This window comes from Budorcas taxicolor, chromosome 17 (genome assembly GCF_023091745.1).
Source record: "Budorcas taxicolor isolate Tak-1 chromosome 17, Takin1.1, whole genome shotgun sequence".
In the NCBI taxonomy this organism is placed as follows: Eukaryota; Metazoa; Chordata; class Mammalia; order Artiodactyla; family Bovidae; genus Budorcas; species Budorcas taxicolor.
In genome coordinates this window covers 66,998,384-67,021,664 of record NC_068926.1, presented here as the reverse complement: position 1 = coordinate 67,021,664, position 23,281 = coordinate 66,998,384, and positions in this window count along the sequence as shown.

Sequence of the window (23,281 nt, the reverse complement as noted above, 5' to 3'; positions counted from 1 at the left end):
CATCTCTCTCTCTCACTCTCTCTCTTCCCTTTTCGCTCCTTCCCTCCCTCCCTCCCTCCCTCTCTAAATATGTGCTCACATCCAGCATGATTCCCCTTCTGGGCAGAAAGTCAGGAGCCAGACACTTCCCGGCACTTCCAGAGTGAACTTGGGTGCATCCTGTATCTCTCCTGGCTTCAGACAGGATAATCTCGTTATCTCTAGAGACTCTAACTCTAGGATCCTGGGGAGAGCGTGGGCTGACAGAGATCTAGTCCCGTGATATATGCAATGCATCCAATTAGGACAATTGATTTTGTAACAGAAAATCTGATTCACGTTAGCTCAAAAATGAAGGGTCCCAGATTCATGAAGCAGAAAAGTTGGAGATTTCAGATACTGGGTGAAACTTGGTCCACCAGTTCAGTGATGTCACCCATGAAGAACACCATTATTTTCTGTCATCTGTCTCCCATAGAGTCATTCTAAGTTTGATTACCCCCAGGCTCCTTGCAGAGCTCATAGCCATCTGCTCTTGTGTTCCCACTCAGTGAGGAGGAAAGGGAGTATCTTAGCCCCCCAAAGTCCTGAGATCCACTCTGATAGGAGAGCTCAGTTCCCATGCCCACCTCTGAGCCAATCGCTTTGGTCAGGCAGAGGAGCATCTGATAGCCTCTTCCTGGGTCACATGCTCCTGCCCCTAATTGTGGTGACTTGAGCACCTCCATACAGAAGAACCCAGGGCTTTCTGGGAAAGCGTGGATGCTGGGACAGAACCAGAACATGCCCAGGACACATGCTATTGAAGAGAACTTTCTTCCCTCTTCATTCCCAAGGAGAGAAGTTCAGTTCAGTTCAGTTGCTCAGTCGTGTCCGACTCTTTGCGACCCCATGGATTGCAGCACGCCAGGCTTCCCTGTCCATCATCAACTCCCGGAGCCTACTCAAACTCATGTCCATCGTGTCGGTGATGCCATCCAAACATCTCATCTTCTGTCATCCCCTTCTCCTCCCACCTTCAATCCCAGCATCAGGGTCTTTTCCAGTTAATTGGTTCTTTGCATCAGGTGGCCAAAGTATTGGAGTTTCAGCTTCAACATCAGTCCTTCCAATGAACACCCAGGACTGATATCCTTTAGAATGGACTGGTTGGATTTCCTTGCAGTCCAAGGAAACCCTCAAGAGTCTTCTCCAACACCACAGTTCAAAAGAATCAATTCTTCAGCACTCAGATTTCTTTATAGTCCAACTCTCACATCCATACGTGACTACTGGAAAAACCATAGCTTTGACTAGATGGACCAACAAAGGAGAGAGGCGATAGCTTCAAAAACAGACGTGGTCTCTGAAAACTTCCTGGCTATCCATGTAAAGTGCATGGAAAAACTCAAACAGTAGGGCTGGACCCAGTGACTTTAAGTATCCAAGGTACAGCTGCTTATGAGGAGACAAAGAGAGTCAGGGTCCCTTCCAATGATCTAGGCTTTGTAGCGTCCACTTGATGGCCCAGTCCAGACCACCCGGGACTCCCTCCATCAGCCACAGGATAGGTCAGATTTGCTGCAGTAACAAACAATTCCCCAAACCTTAGTGACCTAACAAAGCAGTGCTTAGTTCTCATTCTCACAAAGTTCATGGCGAGTTTGAGAGGCTCTCCGGGAGCTGTCCACAAAGCAAGTCAGTAATCCAGGGAGCTTCGATCTTACAGCACCTCCATAGCACATGTGCTTGGCAGTGGGGCAAAAAAAATGAGTGGAGAACCGTGCCTTGGTTCTTAATTTCTCCTGCCTGGAAGTCACACACATTCCATCTGCTTGACCATGCCCACCTTCAGGTAATTTTCCCACGTTCCCTACAGGAGCTGTGAATTTGGAAATAACAAGGGAGAAGTTAACCTGTCTTGCGAGAGGGAAAGGGGTGGCCCCTCACTAGGCTCACCTTCACGTTCCCCCGCCAAAGGTGAGAAGGAGAAACCGTTATTATCTGCTCTCAACCAGGTGTTCCGGATTAAAGGATGAACTGCCTTCTAGCAGTTCACGTTCAACTTGGGGAGACAAGGCCAATCATTTAAAAAAAAATGGGGGTGGTGGGAGAGCGATAGGGAGAAAAGTAATTTTAGAACTTGCTTCCTGAGTTTATTGTGAGGATAAAAAAGCAGATGAAGCATATGACATCCTTGGCAAGTCGCCCGGTGGGAATAAGAGCTCTATAAATACTCGCTATTATTGCCATTTTACAGATGAGGTGATCAAGGCTCCTGGTGGTGGAGCGACTCTCTTGAGGTCGTCCAGGGATGGTCACCCTGTGATCGGGTGATGCAGAGTCCTCTGTCAGCCATCTTGCCCTTGACCTCATTCACATGCGAAAACTCTTCATCTGCCTTTCTCATTCAAAGCCTGTTAAGCGTTTCCTGACCAGCTCTGGGTACCAGGTCCTCTAATTAGCGTGGAGGGAGGCCGACCCTGATGGATCCAAAGGGGAGATGCTCTGCTACGAGCTGGCTTCTTCATCCACGTTTGGATCCTGCTGTGATCCCCTCCCCCAGCCCCACCTTGTTGGTAGCCATGGTTTAATGGTAACATTTGTCATTTCAAGGCAACGGGAGAAGCACTGTCCTACTTCGTGACCAAGACTATCTTGGGAATTCATCACACCAAGATGCCAACATTCTAAGGTGATGTACCCCATCTTTTTAAGACCCCCCCACTATTTCTCAGTTCTAGGGTTCTGGATTCAACCAGTACTGGCCACAAGAACTTCCTACAACAATGGAAATATTCTGTATCAGTACCATCCAACATGGGCTTCCCTGGGGCTCAATGGTAAAGAATCTACCTGCCAATGTGGGAGATGCGGGTTTGATTCCTGGGTCGGGAAGATCCCCTGGAGAAGAAAATGGCAACTCACTCCAGTATTCTTGCCTGGGAAATCTCATGGAGAGAGGAGCCAGGCGGGCTAGGGTCCGTGGGGTCACAGAAGAGTCAGACATGACCTCAACCATCCAGCATGGCAGACACTAGCTTCACCTGGCTACTGAGCACTGAAGCATGGCTTGTGGAAAGGAGGAGCTGCAGCTTAATTGTATTTAATTGTAATTCATTTGAGTCTAAGCAGCCACACGTGGCCAGTGGCTACTGTATTGGGAAATGCAGAAGTTGAAATCCTCTTATTCCAGCTTCCTATGTGTTTTGGTTCCTGTTTGCCCACAAGAAGCACAGCTGAAGAAATTCTCCACAGCACCACAGACCCAGTTTGGGTCACTTAATCTGGAATTCAGCAAAAAGAAACAGGACTCATAGGTGTATCATTCAGATAAAAGATGTTACCTCACAGTAAGCAACCTTTAGCTCTCAGGAACAGCAAAGGTTTGTTTCTTGCTCATTCTGAGTTCATCTCCAGTTGGCAAGAAGCCTGCTCACCATACCCATATCCAGCCTAATGGGAAGTCACCTTCTTAAAAGCTGCTGATCAGAGTGCCAAAGAGGAAAGTGAGCTACGAGGGGTCTGGTGTTGGTTATTATATCTGCCCAGAATTGACAAACGTCAGTCCTGCCCCAGTTCACTGGCTGGCACCATTCACATGCCCTTACCCCACTGCACGGATGCAGAAAGTGTTACCCCACATATTTTGGAAGCGAGGAAAACCAGAACGGCTGGGTCATCTACACTAATGATTACATTGTATACAAGGCTCAAAAACCCAGATAGTCATGCAAGGAAAGTACCACGTTAGGAGAAAAAAAAGCAACCAGGGATACTTGAAAGAGCCCTGGACTCGGAGTCCAGAGACAAAGACCCAGCGCCTGGGGTTGGCACTTGTTTACTCTGTGATCCTCAGTATGCAGCTCCTTCTCCCCGGGCCTCTCACATCTTTATATTCTGAAAATAATTGAATATATATAATAATTCAATATATAATATCTGTTACATATATCTATCACACACACACAGGACCACAGGGCTTATTGTGACTTTATAGTTACTATCCTTTTCTTCATTGATTGTTCATTTGCTAAGTCATGTCTGAATTTTTGCAACCCCATGGACTACAGCATGCCAGGCTTCCCCGTCCTTCACTATCTCCCAGAGTTTGCTCAAACTCATGTCCAGTGAGTCAGCGATGCCATCCAACCATCTCATCGTCTGCCATCCCTTTTTCCTCCTGCCTCCTTTCCTCCTTCCTCCTCAATCTTTCCCAGCATCAGGGTCTTTTCTAATGAGTCAGCTCTTTGCATCAGGTGGCTGAAGTACTGGAGCTTTAGCTTCAGCATCAGTCCTTCCAATGACTATTCAGGGTTGATTTTCTTTAGGACTGACTGTTCTACACCTAATTAAACAAAAACTCTGGATCCCTGGGTTAATATTTGCGCTTTGGGCTACAACTGACCACACATATCCAATCACCTCTTCTATCTAGAGAAGCTTTATTTTTCAGAGGGTAAGCAATAACTTTCTCAATTGAAAGACTACATTTTCCACCTTCCTTGCATGTAAGATGGCCACGCAACAGCTTCTGACTAAAAATTGGTTAGTAGATGTTGTTGTTGGGTGTATCTTCCAGAAAAGCTCCCTTTGTAAAGGAGGCAATCTGAGCTATCACTTATCTTTTCATCATCAGACTCTCCCTTTCTTCTAGTCTGAATGGAGGGTGTGATGGCTGGAACTCCAGCAGTCATTTTGAGAGCATCAGGATGCAAGTCACACTTTAAAGATGGTAGCACAACAGCTAGAGAGAGCCTGAATCTCTGAGGGTGTCATGGAGCTACTATTCTTCTGACTTCATTTACATGAGGAAGAAGTAATTCTCTACCATGATGATGTCATTTATATTTGGATTTTCAATTATGTCTGATCAATTCCTGATGATAAAACATTGCAAAAGTTGATTGTTTTATTGAAGACCAAGAAGTGGCTCTCTTCCAGGTCTGAAAAGGAGAATATGGACCTTGGAACCACATAGACCTGAGTTCCCATTCTACTCTTCAGCTGTGTGACCTGAGGCAGGGGATTTAGCCTCTCTGAATTCAAGTTTCTAGAACAGAGATGTTAACAAAGCACCCCTTCCTCACATGCACAGATTGTATACATGGATACATGAAACAACATCCATAGAATTCTTATTGTCTTATCGTCTGGCACATAGTAGGTATTTAAAAAGCAGCAACAACCATAATAGCTTACATTATTTTGCACTGACTCTGTGCCTTGTGGTGTTCTAAGAGCTTTACATGCACCAACTCATTTAATCCTCAGTAAACCCCAGGAGGGCGTATTTCATCATCCTCATTTTACAGATAAGGGAACTAAAACAATAAAGTATGTGTTGAAAAATGATTTGAATATCGTGCTGAATAAATGATTGAGGACTCCAGGGGTCCCTGAATATCAGCCACTTGCTGCCCCCATGGCCTCTGCCACATCTCACTGTCACCCTATTCACCAATACTATTATCGACATAATATTTTTCAAGTTCATTTTAGATAGAATCACTTTTAAAAATATATTCTCACTCTAAGCAATAAAATATTCCTGGAGCCACTGCAGATATATATATATATACACACTTCACAAAGCATATGGCACCACCTGCTAGAGCTAAACACACATTTCTGCTATATGCTCATGTGCTATCCTTTGGCCCAGAGATTCCAGTCCTGGATATATAAACTATAGGGAAGAAATGCTCGTAACCACCCAAAGACACAAGATAGAATTTTATAGCAGCTCCTTATTCGGATAACTCAAATGCTCATCAGTAGTACAATGGTGACTTAAATTGTGATATACTCCTTCAATGGAATACTACTCAACAGTACAAAGTACAAACTCCTGATTCAGGCAACAACAGGATGAAGACTTAACACTGGGGGAACGCTTGATACCAAGGGGTAAATCTATTCGTTTGAGGTTCAGAAGTGGGACAGAAGATGCAGAGGTCAGGACAGTGGTTACATCAGGGCGGGTGTTAGCAGGGAGGAACACGGGGCTCCTGCCTGGGGGTCTGGAAGCGGGCCGCATCTTGAGCCGGGCGGTGGGCATGCACGCACAAAATTTAATTGAGTTCTTAGCTGCTTCTTGGTGCCCTTTGCTATAGTTAAGTTACACCTCAATAAAAAGTCTATTAAAATTTGTTCAAAAGGATCAAGTGAGTCACGGGGCTGCATGCAATCATCCCACCCACAGGGAAGCAGAGTGTTCCCCACAAGAGGCAAGATATTCTTGGTAAATGTCAACTCAGCAGGAGATGCGGAGGCCCCCGGGACCAACACCTACAGGAGAACCAGCCACTTCCATGCCACATCCCCGGTCATCCTCAGGCTCCCAGAAGAGGACTAGGCTCTTGGCCGCTGAACCCTCTGTCCCAAGGCTCTGCCAGTTACAACCCAGCTCCTGACCTGGCAGCTGCCAGCTCCTTGCTGCTTTCCCCTTGACGCTGGCTCTTGTTCAGTGTGCCTCTTTCTCCCTCCCTGGCTCCATTATCTTGCAGCAAACTTCCAATGAGGGTGTTTGCTTTGGCCACATGTTAAAACAGAAGCGTATCCTGACCTACAAGGGGACTCTTCTTTGCGGAGCCCAGTGGGTGGAGAAGCAGAGGAGGAGGAAGGGAAGGTGAAAGATGGGGAGGTAGGATCTTGAAGCACGCCACGCCACTTTAGGAAGGATGGAGAAAGGTGTTGAGAAGGGGTAATGTCGGGAGCAAGGTCATGTACCTCATTCACCTTTAAAGCCTCCGTGTCCACATGCACGCGCGCGTGTGTGTAGACAGAAAGGGAGAGAGAGAGAGACGGTAAGACAGAAAAAGAAGGAGACACTGACAAAGGGGGGCAGAGAAGATACAGAGGAAGACGGAGCACGCATTTTCTCTGATACACGACCTCTTTCCCACTGCTTTTCAAAGACTCACAAAAATATCTGAGACCACTCCTCCCAAGTCAGCAAATTCACTGGCTACAAAATATTAAAAGACAGCTGAAGAATTTAAATAAGACAAGGTTAACCAACAGTCTACAGTTGTATGTCAATTTGTCCCCACCTTCCCCCTCAGCATGAGCTTTGTGAGGCCAAAAGAGAGAGAGAGAGAGAGCCAAACAGGGGGCTGATCAGTGTGGCACCCCTGGCCTGTGCCCCCCGGGGTTGGGGATTTTCCCCCCTCCACAGCCAGGTCACCTCTAAGGCTATGTGTGGGCTGAATGCCAAACATCAGGCCCAGAGAGGGGCTGAGGTTGCTCAGAGACACACAGCAAATCATTCCTTCCTTCATTCAACACACCCTTCCTGGATCTCTTCCAAGTGTCCGTCTCTGCCCTGGCTGCTGGGGATGCAGAGGTGACAATCTATCCGCTGGCCCTCAGACCTAGTCAGGAAGGAGGAGAACAAGTTAAATCTGCAATTCATTTCTGAGCATGCACAGCAAATGTAAAACTAGAGCAGACGTGTGAGTGGAGAAGCGTAACTTACCCTGCACAGGCTTGAGATGGTTTGCTCCTAAAGGCTCCCAGAGGAAGGTGGCATCTGGCCTGGGGTGGCATTAGCAAGGGAAGAAGGGACGCGCCAAGCTGTAGGAATGACATGTGCCAAGGAGATCTAGCGTCTGAAAGAGTGAGATGGATTGAGGGAGCTCGTTTGGCAGGGAGCTCTGTGTTTGGCATGCTGTGTCTCACTGGACCCTGCTTGATGAGTTAGTATTATACCCATTTCCTGGATGTCAAAACTGAGACCTTAGTCCTGGAGAAATTTGCCCAAGATCACAAAACTGCTAAGTTCCCTCTGGGGTTCACATTCTTATTTCTCTAATCCAGAACTTGTGATCTTTAAAAACAAGATTTAACTCTGTATCATTTTTTTTTCTTTTCTTTGCCACACCTTGAGGCATGTAGGATCTTAGTTCCCCCACCAGGAATCAAACCCATGTCCCCTGCATGGGAAGCATGGAGTCTTAACCACTGGACCACTGTGGAAGTCCCTAACTCTGTACCTTGGGACATTCTGGTCTTCTTCCTTTAAAGGACCCGCCCCTTCCCAAACCCAGGTGTGTTGATGAGAGTTCTCATTGCTCCAGTTCCAGCGCTTAATTCTGCATGCTATGTGGCTGCCTGGTATAGTCAAGATGGCTGCCCTGGGTTAAATTCTAGGATTGATTAGCAATGTCTGCCCTGGGCACTGGTTTAAGGAACAGTGGTACACACACCATGGGCTAGTGGCTTCATGAGAGAGTTTCATTTCTGTCTGGGCTTTCAGGACAAAATTTTCCATCCACCAGTGGCCCTCATTACGCAGGAAGGAAGCTGAGATTTTTATAAGGAAGGGTGACTTGTTTACTAGCTGGGAATCCTACAGGGAGAAAGAACCTTGCCTCCCACTGGGACCTGATCTTGAAAGTCCTTCGGTATCACCTAGCCTGATACCCTTTCTCAAGCCCTGCTTCCTCCCACCACCTCTCTCTGACTCTTCTGATACAAAGCATTTTCTCCCCATTCCATCTACTGGGGTTTCACGCAGTCGGAACTGCAGAAAGGAACAGTCCTACGCAAAGGTAACCGTCTCATTTCTAACGGGAAGCACAGCCATGAATCAAGCCAGAAAATATCCTCAATCCAAACCCAACCCCCTCTTCACTTCTTCCAAGGGAAAAGGGAGGGGGGAAATCTTTGAGAAAACTGGCCCCGCCATCAACACGTTTCAGACCCTCTCTCGTCTGGCTCGACACCCCAAGTGGCAAACCAATCGGCACACACCACCAGAAATAAAAAAAAAAAAGAAATTCTAACAAGACATTAATAGATAAATAAAAATAGCTTCCACAAGAAATGATGAGGAGTCACGCAACAAAATGATTTCTTTCTGTACAAGTAAACTCATGAATAATCAAATCGCACAGTCCCCAAAGGAGCCAGGCGCGGGTCTTGTCAACCTCATCCCGTTCTCCTTCTGGAAGGTCACCTCAAACCTTGGCGGGCCTGGGTGGTTCTGCCCCTCACGTCTCCTCCCCACCCCTCACCTTCTCCCAGCAGCACCCCCACCTCTTCCTGAGAGGGGAGAAATTAATTCCCAGTGCTATGGAAACGTGCAGAAAATCTGAATGGAAGGCCGGGGCCGATGCTCCTGAATCATGAAGCAGAAAGGGGAGTTCAATAAAATATTGGGGGGGGGGGTCCCCAGGCCACAGATTTTTTGAGACAAACCAGAGCCCTTGCTTCAAGCTTCTTGAGAGTCACATTTTAACCTACCAGCTGCCTCAAGAAGCTAAAAGATCTTCCCTGCCTTTTTTCTTCTCCCTTAAAAAAATTTTTTTTTACTTTTTTATTTTCCCTCATGTGCTAAGGGAGGGAGCAGTGACGGGGACAAGTGACAGCTCGCTAATTATTCCCTCACTGCCACTGCTGTTCTGGCTTTGGACGCACTGCTCATTTCTGCCCGTCTTTGCACTGAATAATGCATGGGTCCCTATCTGTATTCAAGCGGCACCTCCGGGGACCGCCAGCCTAACTAGCTGATAACTGATTCAGTTTGTAAGCAGGGCCTCTGGGAGTTGCAAGGAAAAGTAGCCAAGAACAAATTTAACACTTCTTTCTCATTTCTTCAGAACATCAAGAAGAGGCAGGTGGGGAAGCGGCTGGGGATGCATTCTGGGTCCTTGAAAGGTACTTGACCTCAAGTTAGGGGGGAAAGAGCACCTTGGCCCCAGCTGGGGGAGAGGTTATGCTGGTGAAGGTGATGAAGATGTGATGAAAATAGTTAAGGGTAGTTGAAGGCTTACTATGTGTCTACCTTTTCACTAAACACTTTGCATGCACCCTCTCATTTATCATCACAAGAATCCCTTGCTGGCAACGCATTGGCAGGTGTATTGGTTAGCTATTAGCAGGGCGATGGCAGACAACAGACGTAAGGCCGGCTATTATTTCATGAAGGGTGATGAGACTGGGTACAGATCCACCTGCTTGGATGTCAAATAATCGCGAATATGGTCCACTTTGAGAATTAGGAATTTACTCCTTAACCAGATGAAAACATACCCAGTCCGGAGGTCGTGGGCCGTTCAGACTTGCACAGCTTTGGTCCTTGGAGCTGCGCACAGTGCCTGGGGCATTGTAGAGGCTCAGTGATTCACAGGTGAATGACTGGGTGAATGGACGCTCACCCGTGCAACCCATGCCTTCCAGATGAGAAGCGAAGGCTTGGAGAACTGATGCTATTTAACGAGAACCATTCCTTTTGTGGAGGGTTTATTTATGAGCACCTACTATGTGTCAGGCATGGTTAGAGGCTGTCGCGGTCCAGTGAACCTCCAGCACAGCGTCAGGTGGAGAGGAATGAGACAGAGAAAGGGGGATGGGGAGCGACGGCGGCTGGTACAGGTGTTCTCCGGCTTCCCAGGTGCCGTTAGTGGTAAAGAACCTCCTGCCGATGCAGGAGACACGGGGTTGATCCCTGGGTTGGGAAGATCCCCTGGAGGAGGGCATGGCAACCCCCTCCAGTATTCTTGCCTGGAGAATCTCATGGACACAGGAGCCTGGCTGGTTACAATCCATAGGGTCGCAATGAGTCAGACATGACCGAAGCGACCTAACATACACACAAACACACACACACACACACACACACACACACACACACACACAAAAGTTCTCACCTCCTAACCTGTGAAGCACTGAGCTGGTCCCTTACTTATCTGATCGCCTGAAGAGCTCCCCCAGCATCCTGTGAGGCAGCTTATTTCATCATTATACCCATTTTACAGACGAGGAACAACCGAGGCTCCGAGAAGAGAGATGTCTTCCCACATACATGAGACCAGAGATTAGCACCCAGGTCGGCCTGAGCTGTCTGAGCAGGGCAGGACGTGGGTACCCCTCAGCACCACCAACCCCCCCCCCCCACCCCGGCTAGTGGGCCAAGGATGCTGGACTCTAGGTGGGAAGCCGCTCGAGGTCCCTGCAGCTGTCACCTGCCCAGGAGCGCATCTGCATTTAGCCGCCCAGGCCTGTCTGCTGGGGCGACACGGGGTTCGCTGTCAGAAGCCGCATGTCAAGGCGGCACCCGGGGAGGCAGGCGGGCTGTTGGCAGGTGGCTTAAAATAGCAGCGTCCTCACGGCGGCAGGAGCTCCGTTCTCCCGGCCGAGAACACTCGGGAAGAAGATTTGTCAGGCTGGCAGCCACCCCCTTGCTGGGGGGCTCCTGGCAGAAAAACTGTGTTCGATGCAAGGTGCCCCCTTGCTCCTAGGATGAAAGCCAAACTCCAGAACTTTCCTGAGTTGCCCCTCACTCCCAGCTCTGTTCTCACACCCCTTCCGCTGGTCACCCCCACCAAGCTGCATCCAAGACACCCCTTGTCCCTGGCTGCCTAAAAGGCCCTCCCTGATATCTTCTCTGCCTGGAAAATGTACGGAATACAATGGATTCAATATGACTTGAGCTTGAGCAAACTCCAGGAGACAGCAAAGGAGAGGGAAGTCTTGAGCACTGCAGTCCATGGGCTCACAGAGTCGGACAGGACTTACAGACTGAACAACAACCACAACAATATATGTCCGTGGGAATCACTGACAAGGTACTGAAATCTTTTCCTTCAAGCTCAGCTCACTTGCCACTGACTAGGAGCCTTCTAGATTCTCCCAGGAGCAGAAATCCTTCCTTCCTCCAAGGCATATAGCCCGTGCTCAGATCGGAACTGGAAACATCCTGGTTTTCGGCTCCCTCCAACCTTTCTGACTGGATAGAATGCTACACCAGAAAGAGTCACATTGTTCAACCTGGGCTGGCAGGTAACTGGCACACAGGGCAGACCTCTCCTAGCCGTGTACACGGCAGACATTACTAATCAATCATAGCATCCTTTCTTCCCCAGCCCTGGGGCGCCTAGGCGACCGTGAGCAATCGGCTGGAGTTGGCACCAAGATGATGCCTTAATGGCTTCTCACTTGCAAGTGTCATTAACTACAGCCTTTTGATAAACAGCCTCCAGAAGCTTGTCTTCAGGGCTGCCTCGGCCATCAGACTGGGAGGCTCTTGAGGGCACGACTATGACATTTATTTCAGCATCTCCTCCTCTCGGCACAGAGCCTGGCGAAAACTATGCTCTGAAGAAATGTCTGCTCAGAGGGGGAAACTGGGGACCAGGGAGAACGCATCAGGCAGTGCTGACAGACACAGAAACACCTCGCTGAGGCTCCTCCAGGCCATGGGACTCTCCTGGGTCCTCCTTCCTGCTCTCTGTCCTCTGGTCTTCAGGAAGCAGAGTCCAGAGCCCAGGAAACCCAAACCACAGGCTTGTCAAGATCAGCCCCAACTCAAACAATGGTTTCCCCATGACTGACTGCACAGAGATGCTGGGGCAAAGATCAAAGCTGTTCAGAAGAAGACAGTGGGAGGGAGCGAAACCGTCTCACCAGACCCTGTGCCATCCCTGCACCTCGGTGTCTCATTCTAAAACATGGATAATACCGCTACCCTTAGAACTGCTGCAGATGCCGAGCAGAAAGTCCTCTCTGGTGTCCAGCAGGAGTTAGGGTGAGAATGCTGATGGCGATGATGATTTTACCAAGTCGCTCATGGAGAATCCCTAGGGAGAAATGCCTTCGGAGAAACCCGAGCTCCAGCCTCCCCCGGTTCCCACCTTCGTGGGACCTCCCACTCCTGGAAAAGGTGCCAGGAAGAAGGAGGCAGCCCTCACCCCACTTCCAGAAGAGGGGGGCTGTGAGTCCCTCGGCAGAGGGAAGGGAGGGAGCCCTTTCTCTGGGGATAGTATGTCCTGCCAAGATCACTCTTGGTCTCGTTTTATAGCTGGGAAACGTTAAGACCCGTGAAACAATGGAACTAGCCTAATCCCATGGAGTAACAATCCTGTGGAAAATTCTGAAAGAGATGGGAATACCAGACCACCTGACCTGCCTCCTGAGAAATCTGTATGCAGGTCAGGAAGCAACAGTTAGAACTGGACATGGAACAACAGACTGGTTCCAAACAGGAAAAGGAGTGCGTCAAGGCTGTATATTGTCACCCTGCTTATTTAACTTATATGCAGAGTACATCATGAGAAACACTGGGCTGGAAGAAGCACCAGCTGGAATCAAGATTGCCGGGAGAAATATCAATAACCTCAGATATGCAGATGATACCACCCTTATGGCAGAAAGTGAAGAGGAACTAAAAAGCCTCTTGATGAAAGTGAAAGAGGAGAGTGAAAAAGTTGGCTTAAAGCTCACCATTCAGAAAACGAAGATCATGGCATCCGGTCCCATCACTCCATGGGAAATAGATGGAGAAACAGTGGAAACAGTGTCAGACTTTATTTTGGGGGGCTCCAAAATCACTGCAGATGGTGACTGCAGCCATGAAATTAAAAGACACTTACTCCTTGGAAGAAAAGTTATGACCAACCTAGATAGCATATTCAAAAGCAGAGACATTACTTTGCCGACTAAGGTCCGTCTAGTCAAGGCTATGGTTTTTCCAGTCGTCATGTATGGATGTGAGAGTTGGACTGTGAAGAAGGCTGAGCACCAAAGAACTGATGCTTTTGAACTGTGGTGTTGGAGAAGGCTCTTGAGAGTCCCTTGGACTGCAAGGAGATCCAACCAGTCCATTCTGAAGGAGATCAGCCCTGGGATTTCTTTGGAAGGAATGATGCTAAAGCTGAATCTCCAGTACTTTGGCCCCCTCATGCGAAGAGTTGACTCATTGGAAAAGACTTTGATGCTGGGAGGGATTGGGGGCAGGAGAAGGGGATGAGGATGAGATGGCTGGATGGCATCACTGACTCGATGGATGTGAGTCCGGGTGAACTCCGGGAGTTGGTGATGGACAGAGAGGCCTGGCGTGCTGTGATTCATGGGGTCGCAAAGAGTCAGACACGACTGAGCAACTGAACTGAACTGAAAAATCCTCTGCATCTGAACCTGGGATCTGTTGATTCCAGTGCCCTTGGTTTTCGCACAGAACCATTCTATCTTGTTGGAAAGGTACCCACCCTGATCACTCACTCACCCATTTACCTTCTTGAGTTTTACTGAGCATGCTCTGGAGGACTTCACAGTCTAGTGGTGGTCGGGGAGGTGGGGGAGATGGAGGGTGACCTGACATGCCGTTAAATTATTTCAGCATCATAAGAAGAGTGTTTGAGCTGAGTTTGGGGAAAATTTTGCAGAAGGAGTGTGTAGGTTGGGTTTTGCAGTATGAACAGGAGTTCATTAGGGGGCCCTAACTGAAGGAAGAGCATTTTGGGCAGAGGAGATGGGGTAGGAGCAAAGGCAGGGAATCCATGAAAAAGCATGATGTGCTTGGAGACCGTTTAGCAGAACTGAGCATCCCATCTTAGAGCGCATGGTGGTGCAGCTGCAGGACGCAAGGCCAGGAGATAGATCAAACTGGAGCCTAGAGGTCCTCCCACGGCATTTGCGCTTTTCCCTGTGGGCAGGGGAGTCATGAAGGCGTGTTCCAGTTCCACTGTTTATGACGCAGCTTCCATGTCCACTTCCGCTCAGCTGCCTGGCAGTGGGCTGCTCTCACCAAGGCCAAGGGGAGACGTGGCATGGGGCAAGGATCAGCATGGACCTTCCCGCAAGGACAGCTGCTCTCCCAAAGAAACTGCGCCCACCCGGAATTTAAACCACCGAGACTCAGAAGCACAGGATCCCGTCTGACCTCTCCAACTCACGGATGCCACAGTTTAGGGAACTGTAGCATTCATCTATTTGACCCATCATTTGGTTAATAAAGTTGAAAAGCCCCCAGCAGATAGGGTGCTGTGCTGAGTCGCTCAGTTGTGTCTGACTCTTTGCAACCTCATGGCTCCTCTGTCCATGGGATGCTCCAGGCAAGAACACTGGAGTGGGTCACCGTGCCCTCCTCCAGGGGATCTTCCCGACCCAGGGATGGAACCTGCGTCTCCTGCATCTCCAGCACTGGCAGGCAGACTCTTTACTGCTAAGCTTCCTGAGAGGCCCAGAGAAGACAGTGTATCTGTCAGTTATTGCTGTGAAACAAACCACCCCAAATCAGTGAGTTATATCAGCAATCACCTACTGATTGGCTCCTTGTCTGGGACTCATCTTGGCTGGACTCACTGGTGCCTCTGCTGGTCACCCGGGGTTCTGCTCTAGACTGGGCTTGTCTCTTCCTCCTCTTGGGACCAGCAGGGCGTTAGCAGTGGGTTGCGGGTGGGGAGAGGTGAGGGAGCAAGGGATTGCAGATGACCTTCTAGAGAAGTTTGGCCCTGAGGACACAGAATCTGGGAAGAGGGCCGCTGCGCTCACTCAGGGGTTCCTGAGGGGTGAGCTGGGGCCTGCGCCAGTAGGGTCGCCAGCCCTGACTGGGGTGGGCAGAATCAGGAGCACCCAGACACGGTCGTGTCTGGATGGGAGAAGTCTCATTTGGATTGGCGGGTCCCTGTGGTCCAATGGATGCTTGAGGCTGTGGCACCTCATCCAGCGGTCAAGACCCCACCCCAGGGCCACTTTGCTCAGCGGCCCTACCCTCAGGGCCACTCACCCAGCTGCGAGAGGAAGCGAGCTCCCCGCTTCCCTCAGCAGCAACCCCCTTGGGGAGGAGAGAGCAGATAGCAGAACCGTGCTATTTACAAGCTTTCAAATGGGTTATTGAATCATAAACCGAAATCACAGGCTGTAACCAAATCAGCAAGGACCAGATTCAATAAAGTGAAAAGGGAGGGGGAATAAAAATCCCACCTAGAAGCTTGTTAAAGCCTTCTCTGCCTCTCCTGGCCCCGCTCTCTGAACGTCTCATTGTTTCTGGTGAATAAACCCAGCCTGGTCTGGTTTGATGCCGGAGCTATTAATTCCATATGTGGTTTATGAGTGGAGGAAAAGGCCGTCATTACGTGCCATTGGAACTTGAAAAGAACCCAACGGGCGCTTCACCTCCGCCTTGCTGGGGCAGCTGCAGCCTCTGCCGAGTTGGGAGTGTCTCAAATTCTAACGCATGAAAACTTTTAGGGTGGGGGGCATGCACCCCACCATTCTGTGGTGACTGTGAAGTCTCCATGTATAGGGGGGTCTCCATTTAAGGAAGTCCTGGGGTCAGTCAATGACCTTCTGTGAGGCCATATATATGTGTACAGGACGTAATAGTGTATAAAGCACTTTTGTGCGTCTTTCGGAATTATGATGAAAACTCAGAATGCACGGGCTTCCCAGGTGGCGCCAGTGATAAATAACCAATGCAAGAGACATGGGTTCGATCCCTGGTTCGGGAAGATCCCCTGGAGGAGGGCATGGCAACCCACTCACATATTCTTGCCTGGAGAATCCCATGGACAGAGAAGCCTGGCACACTATGGGCCATAGGGTCACAAAGAAACGGACACGACTGCACGAACTGAGCACGCAGGCCCATGGTGTTGGAGTCTGTACCCATTTGCGCCACAGCCCCATTGTTACCGCTGACCCTGCCTCTCCATTAAATGAAGTAATGTGATAGTCAGACATTGGAAAAACTAATGACCATCACATCGTTGGATATTCCAGAGGATGTTAATACTTCATCGTGCAAAAGGAGGACTCTGGTTAACAGTGACAAAAAGCCATCCCCCACAGGGCTGGTAAGTCGCCTGAGCACTGAGATCTACCCTCACAGCGTGTCCGCCTGACCCAGGCCCCCAGGCCTGCCCTGCTTCCTGCACTTTCTCTCCAATCAAACCAACCCTTCTTCGGTTGGTGAATATCCCCTACGCACTTTCATGCCCCTGGGTCTTAGCACAAAGCCTTCCTGATGCCTGATTTTCTTTCCTTCCTTTGGACTAGTAGCAAACAGATACTTAGAGATTCAGCTCAAAAACCACCTCCTTCTTGAAGCCTCTCAAGACTTCCCCTGCGAGCAGAATGAATTCTTTCTCTGTGCTTCCTGCAGTTGGAGGGAATTCTCCTTGTATCTTTACCAACCCTCGGTTCTCATGACAGGTCTGTGTGTCTGTCTCCTTCACCAAGAACTCCTTGAGGGCAGGAATAGGGATGTATTCATTTCCATGGGATCTGAAAAAATGGTGACTGAAGGAATGAATGACTGCAGTTTCTGCCCTGGCGGGACTATAGGGAGACCCGAATCCTGGTCCAGGCTGGGCCACGGCCTCCCTGTGTTCTCTTGGAAAAGGCCTGTTGCTTTTGAGCACCTCAGTTTCCCCATCTGTCAGTTGAATGACAGTGTGGATGAGTTGGCCTCCAAGAGCTTTCCGTGGCTGCTGATTCTTCCTCATCCCTTCCCCGACCCCACCCCCTCTCTCAGGGACCCCATCGCAGTGATCCAGCTCCCCTGTACCCTTCTCTCCGTTACCTCCATCTCCCCACCCCCCAGCAGGTCCTGGAGGTCTTCCTGCCAAAAGCTGTCTCGAATCTGTCTTCTCCTCCCCCATTTCCTTCTGCCTCCCTGGTGCCAGCCGCCCCCATCTCTTGCCTGGAGGCTTGCAGTAGCCTTAACTTGCCAGCCCCCTTCAGCCACTGCACACTCAGCAATATGTGTGATCTTTTCAAAACGCACACTCAGTCACGTCTCAGCCCTGACGAACCCCTCCCACACCTCCTCTGGCCCCCAGGCTTGGACCAGAGATCTTCTGGAAGGGGAGGGCCAGCCCCCTCCACCACAGCATGCCCCTGCCCAAACTCTCCGTGGCTCCGGCCACGTGGACCTTCTTCCTGTGATCTGTCTTACCCTGCTTGGTCCACATGCCAGCCTCCGAACACGGCGTTCCCTCTGTCTGGAAAGTTCTCAGCCCTCTCCCCATGATCAGATTTCAGCCTGATTATCAGAAGCACTAATCTGAGGAAGCTCAGGGAAGCCCACAGGACCTCCCCAGACCACACGGGGTGTTCCAAGCTCTCTTTCCTCCCCCGTCACAGTCCTTATCCCAGTTTCCAGTTTAATTTTACTCTGGAGATTTTGCCATACATGTGTCTCCACCCCTGGACCGCGAGCCAGACAAAGGAATGACAACCTCCCCAGACACCGGCCCCCCCCCCACCAGCCCCATCTCACGATATCTGCACCATCCAGGCCTGTGCCTGGCAAGAACTCACAAATATTTGCAAAATGAATGAATGTGTTCTCTAGCGCTGGGAACTGGGTTTAATGAGGGCGTCACGCTGCCTGTCCTGCTTGGACCTCAGTTTCACCAACTCTGAAATGGGCTCATGAGCGTTTACCCCCTCAGCAACTGATTCCAAGATCACCCAGAGCAGAGTGAGATGCTCCAAGGTCTGGGAGGCAGGAGAGCTGAGGGCTGGTGTCGGGAGGGATTAGAGACATTGTCAGGATGACTGGACCACCACTGGTTTTTGTGACCATCTGCCCCGCTCACTGAGAGCTGGGCAGTGGAGCCAGGGCCATGAGTCCTGAGAAGGGTCACAGAAATAGGCGTTCAGTTTGCAGACCTGGTGGGGGGAAGAGAACTGGGTCACTGTGTCCTGGACGTGGGCTCCTGCTCTGTGGAGTCAAGGTCAGGAGGAAGCAGGGACTTCTGTGGGAGCAGGCTTGTTTGGAGGGGGTGAATGGGGAGTCCCAAATATCTCCATAAAGTAGTGATTTTTTAAAAAAAATTATAGAAAAGCAAACATAAAATGTAGCCATTTTTAAGCGTGCGGTTCAAAGGCATTAAACACAATCACTGCGTTGCACAAACATCACCACCATCCATCTCCAGAACCTTTTCATCACCCTAAACTGAACTCTGTACCCAGTCAGTGATGACCCTTGATAATCCCCTCCGTTCAGCCCCTGGCAGCCTCCTCTCTGCTTCCTGGCTCTATGAACCTGACTGCTCTCCGTACCCCCTGTAAGTGGACACGTACAGTGTTTGTCCTTTTGTGCCTGGTTGATTGCACTCCCCATTGTGTCGTCAAGGGTCATCCACACTGTATGTGTCTGAATGTCGTTCCTTTCTGAGGCCAAATTGTGTTCCATTGTGCAGATGGACCGCACTGTGTTTATCCATCTATCCTTTGATAGATGGATAGATGGGAGGTTTTACTGTTTGGTTGCTGTGAACTGTTTTTGCTGCAAGCATTAGAAGGAAATGTTAACATTCGTGGTAATAAGGCTACCAGGGGTTGTAGAAAGGGCTTTAGGATTAGACCTGAGTTCCAATCTTGATGCTGCCATTTACCAGCTGTGTGACCTCAGGCAAGTTACTTGACCTCTCTGAGCCTTCATTTCCTTATCTCCAAGAAGAGGGAAAGAACAAACATCTCCTGTGTTTGATGGGACTGAGGGTGGTGATAGGCTTAGAACAGGTGCTCAGTAATGTGCTAAGAGTTCCTCGTTCATGCTCCTGCCCAGGACTGCCATGTGCGGTTACGTGTGTTGTTCACTGCCCAACAAGGGCTCCTGGTCCAAGTTCTGGACTTGCTCGTCTGAATCCAGGGGACAGCTTCTGCCAGGAGGGGGCAGTTGTGTCCCACTCGCACAAAGGCACCTCTATGTTTCTGCAGCCCCCTGCCTCAATCAGCCCAGACACCTGCTTGACGAGGGAGGGCTGGCAAAGCACAGAGAGGCTAATTAACCAGCCCAAGGCCACACAGTGGCCCTTGGACCCCTTCAGGTGTGAGAACCTGGCTCCCAGCCCGGAGAACAGGGGGAAGCCTGCAGCCCTGAGCCTCAGGCAGGCGAGCAGACAGGAGGGCCCACCGGCTGCCCCTCAGCCTCCCACCCCTCCCCCTCTCCTATTAAGGAGCGGAAACAGAAATGAAAAACTTCAAGCCTCTGTCTGGTTCACGGTGAGGCCCCACCTTGGGGAGGTGGCCTCGGAGCGGCCGCTGATACAGGGCTCTGCTGACTGTGCCCCCTCCCGCCCCTCCCTGACTGGCGCGTTCCATCCTGGAATCATTTTTCAGACAGCCCACAGCCCGGCCCGCCAGACTATTTAGTCTGGGTTTGGTGACCCCCGTCTGACTGCAGGCAGGACGTGCTCAGGTTTCGGGCCTCCTCGGTACAATCACTGCGGCACCACCCGCCCCCCTTCCTGCCCCCCGCCCTGACTTCTTACACAAACACTTACCTTCAGGCCCAGGAGTTCCTGGCACGCTTGCATCAGACCTGGCCATCGGCTTCCAGAAGGGCGCTCCGAGGCCCGACAACACGGCCCTCTGTCCGGGGGTCAGACCTTCTAATGCGTCACGTCAGCTTAGCTGGATGGCACTCCCCTCGCTGCTCCTCCTCCTCGACTCTCTCCGACCCTGTCCAGCGGATAAACAAGTTCATTCAAAGGAAAAAAAGGTGATGAGAATTCAAAATATTTTTTCTGCCCATCCATGGGCAGTGGATTAGCAAATTGTTCTGGCTGCACATTTCAGGCGGGGAAACTGAGGCCTCAGGGGACGAGAGAAAGAAAACAGTCAAGCCCAAGAGGTGGGAAGAGGCAAAAACCAGGAACCAAAGTCAGTTCTTCAGCTCCCAGGTCATCTCCACGTCGGCGAAATTCATCTTTCGTCTGTTCTCCCTCTGGGTCCTGCACCACCTTTCAACAACCCTGAGAATCTTCTGACGCTTTCTGAGACGCTAAAAAATCGGGTGTCCTGGAAATAGAAATGCCTTGTTTACTGTCATCTTGCATGCATGTGTGCTGCGTGGCTTCCGTCGTGTCCGACTCTGTGCGACCCCATGGACCGTAGTCCGCCAGGCTCCTCTGTCCATGGGATTCTCCAGGCAAGAATACTGGAGTGGCTTGCCATGCCCTCTTTCAGGGGATCTTCCCAAGAAGATCAAACCCGCGTCTCTTATGTCTTCTGCACCGGCAGGAGGGTTCTTTAACACTAGCGCCACCTGGGAAGCCCTTATGTCATCCCAGTTGGGCACAGTGAAGTCAGGAAGGAGTATGTTGGTGGTCTCCGCATCCTAAGGGGGTTTGATGCCATAAGTCAAGTTCCTTTAACATCTGCAAGCTCGGACTTCCCTCTCAGTCCAGTGGTTAAGATTCCATGCTCCTGATGCAGGGGGTGCACGTTTGATCCCTGGTTGGAGAACTAAGATCCCACGTACTGTGTGGTGAGCCCAAAATAAATTAATTGACTTAAATAATAATAATAAAAAAAAAACCCTGCATGCTTGGCACCCTGCCAGAAGGGTAGACAGTAACCAGGACTGCTGCTGCTGCTGCTAAGTCACTTCAGTCATGTCCAACTCTGCAACCCCATAGACGGCAGCGCACCAGGCTCCCCCGTCCCTGGGATTCTCCAGGCAAGAACACTGGAGTGGGTTGCCATTTCCTTCTCCAATGCATGAAAGTGAAAAGTGAAAGTGAAGTCATTCAGTCGTGTCTGACTCTTCTAGACCCCATGGACTGCAGCCCACCAGGCTCCTCCGCCCATGGGATTTTCCAGGCTAGAGTACTGGAGTGGGGTGCCATTGCCTTCTCCGAATCAGGACTAATGACACCTATTTGTTTAGCCCTCGCTGCGTGCTGGGCACTGTGGCAAGTTCTCTATGTGCAGTTCTCTCAGAAGGTTGAGGGAAGGGTTACGTCTACAGCCCATTTTACAGATAAAGAAACTGAGGCCCAGAGTAGGCAAATAACTCGGAGAAAGTCACACAGTCAGTGGAGAGAGGAGCCTGAATTCAGGCGTCTTTGACATCTTCCTGTATTTCTTTCTTCACCAGAAACATGTTTGGATTTTTTAATAATACAAAATCAAAACAGTATCATCCACAGTAACAACAGCAGGAAGCAGTGTGATCCAGCTTGGTGTCCACATATATTATATGTTACCTAGCCTCCCTCAACCCCCCACCTTCACACACACACACACACACACACACACACACACACACACACACACACACCAGGGCTAACTGCTGTGGGCAGTTTGGTGGCTACTTCTGCTGATTCCCCCACACCATCAAATACTCATTTATATGCAGATGTATAATTTTATAGGGCTTTCTAAGCCATACATATGTGCAAGATTTGATTTTTAAAAATCAATAGGAAATGTATTGCTTTTGATATGGGGTGGGAGAGAATAGAGATATTAAAAATTAAATCAAATTTCCAAAGAGCACGGAGTTGGGCATTTCAAAGTTGCCAACGCAAAGTTCTATTCCAGAAAGTTCCGCACCAGCGAAGCTAGCGTCCCCACGGAGATGCTCCCATCCCAATGGCTAGCCGTTGTACTCAGCGGGGGTGGGGAGGGAGGGAATGTCTCTAATTCCCACCAGCTCGCCTTGCCACCCCCTCCCTACTGCCCCTGGTCGATGAGCATTGTGTTCAGTTTGTGGACTCAGCAAAACACGCTGGCCATGCTCTCTCCCTGCTCGGATTGGAAGGTGATTGCCTGCTAGCCAATTAATTCTGCTTTAATTGCTCCGGCTCTCTAACGCAGGCCTGAAGAGCTAATCTGACCGGGGGTGGTTCGCCTGGCAGATGCTGTTCTACCAGCTCTGGGGAGATGCTCAAAGAGTCTGAGAAGAAGCCGCGATTCTCTGCGGGGTCCTCTGGGTGGTCTGGAGGGGAGGCCCAGAAAACGGACCAGAGAAGAGGCCACCAGCAAAAGGAGCCAAAGGTGGGGCGTGGATGGGGGGACGGATAGGGGTAGGGTCTAGTCACCATCCACCACGACCCCTCTGGCATTTATCATTGTCTGACATGATCTTTGTTCTTTTCTTCCAGGGGTCTGCTTTCCCCATTCAAACGTCAGCTGTATCAGTGTTCACCCAACACCAGGTGTGCAGTAGGTGCTCAATAGAGAGAGACTGACTAAATAAACAAGTGCGTGCTCAGTTGCCTCCAACTCTTTGCAACCCCATGGAGGGTAGCTCACCAGGCTCCTCTGTCCTTGGGATTTTCCAGGCAGAACACTGGAGTGGGTTGCCATTTCCTTTTCCGGGGGGTCGTCCTGACGCAGGGATGGAAGCCACAACTCCCGCGTCTCCTCTCCAGCATTGGCAGGTGGATTCCTTACTACTATCGCTACCTGGGAAGCCCCTAATAAACATATTCTCCCCTTTCCAAATCCTCCCCTGTTTTCATCTTCTGCCTGCAACCGCTAAAGAAGTTCCAGGAGAATCTCAAGAGATGGATGGGGAAACTGAGGCCTGGAGAAAGGGTTGCTTGGTTTGTTCACGCCAGTGCGGGGCTCAGGCTGCCTTTCGACTTTGCTCCTATGAATGGCCCTTTTCCAAATCGTCCTCACTCCTCTTTCCCGGAGTGGTGTGACTGATCACCTGGTCACTGGCTGCACCAGGCGGGAAGGAGTGGGGAGCATGCGCGCTACTTTCTTTCGAAAGTGGCTTCTGTATCAAATCCCTCCGCGTGCGAGAAACAGCCTCGTGACACCAAGAACAGAATTCTCTTCTCCTCTG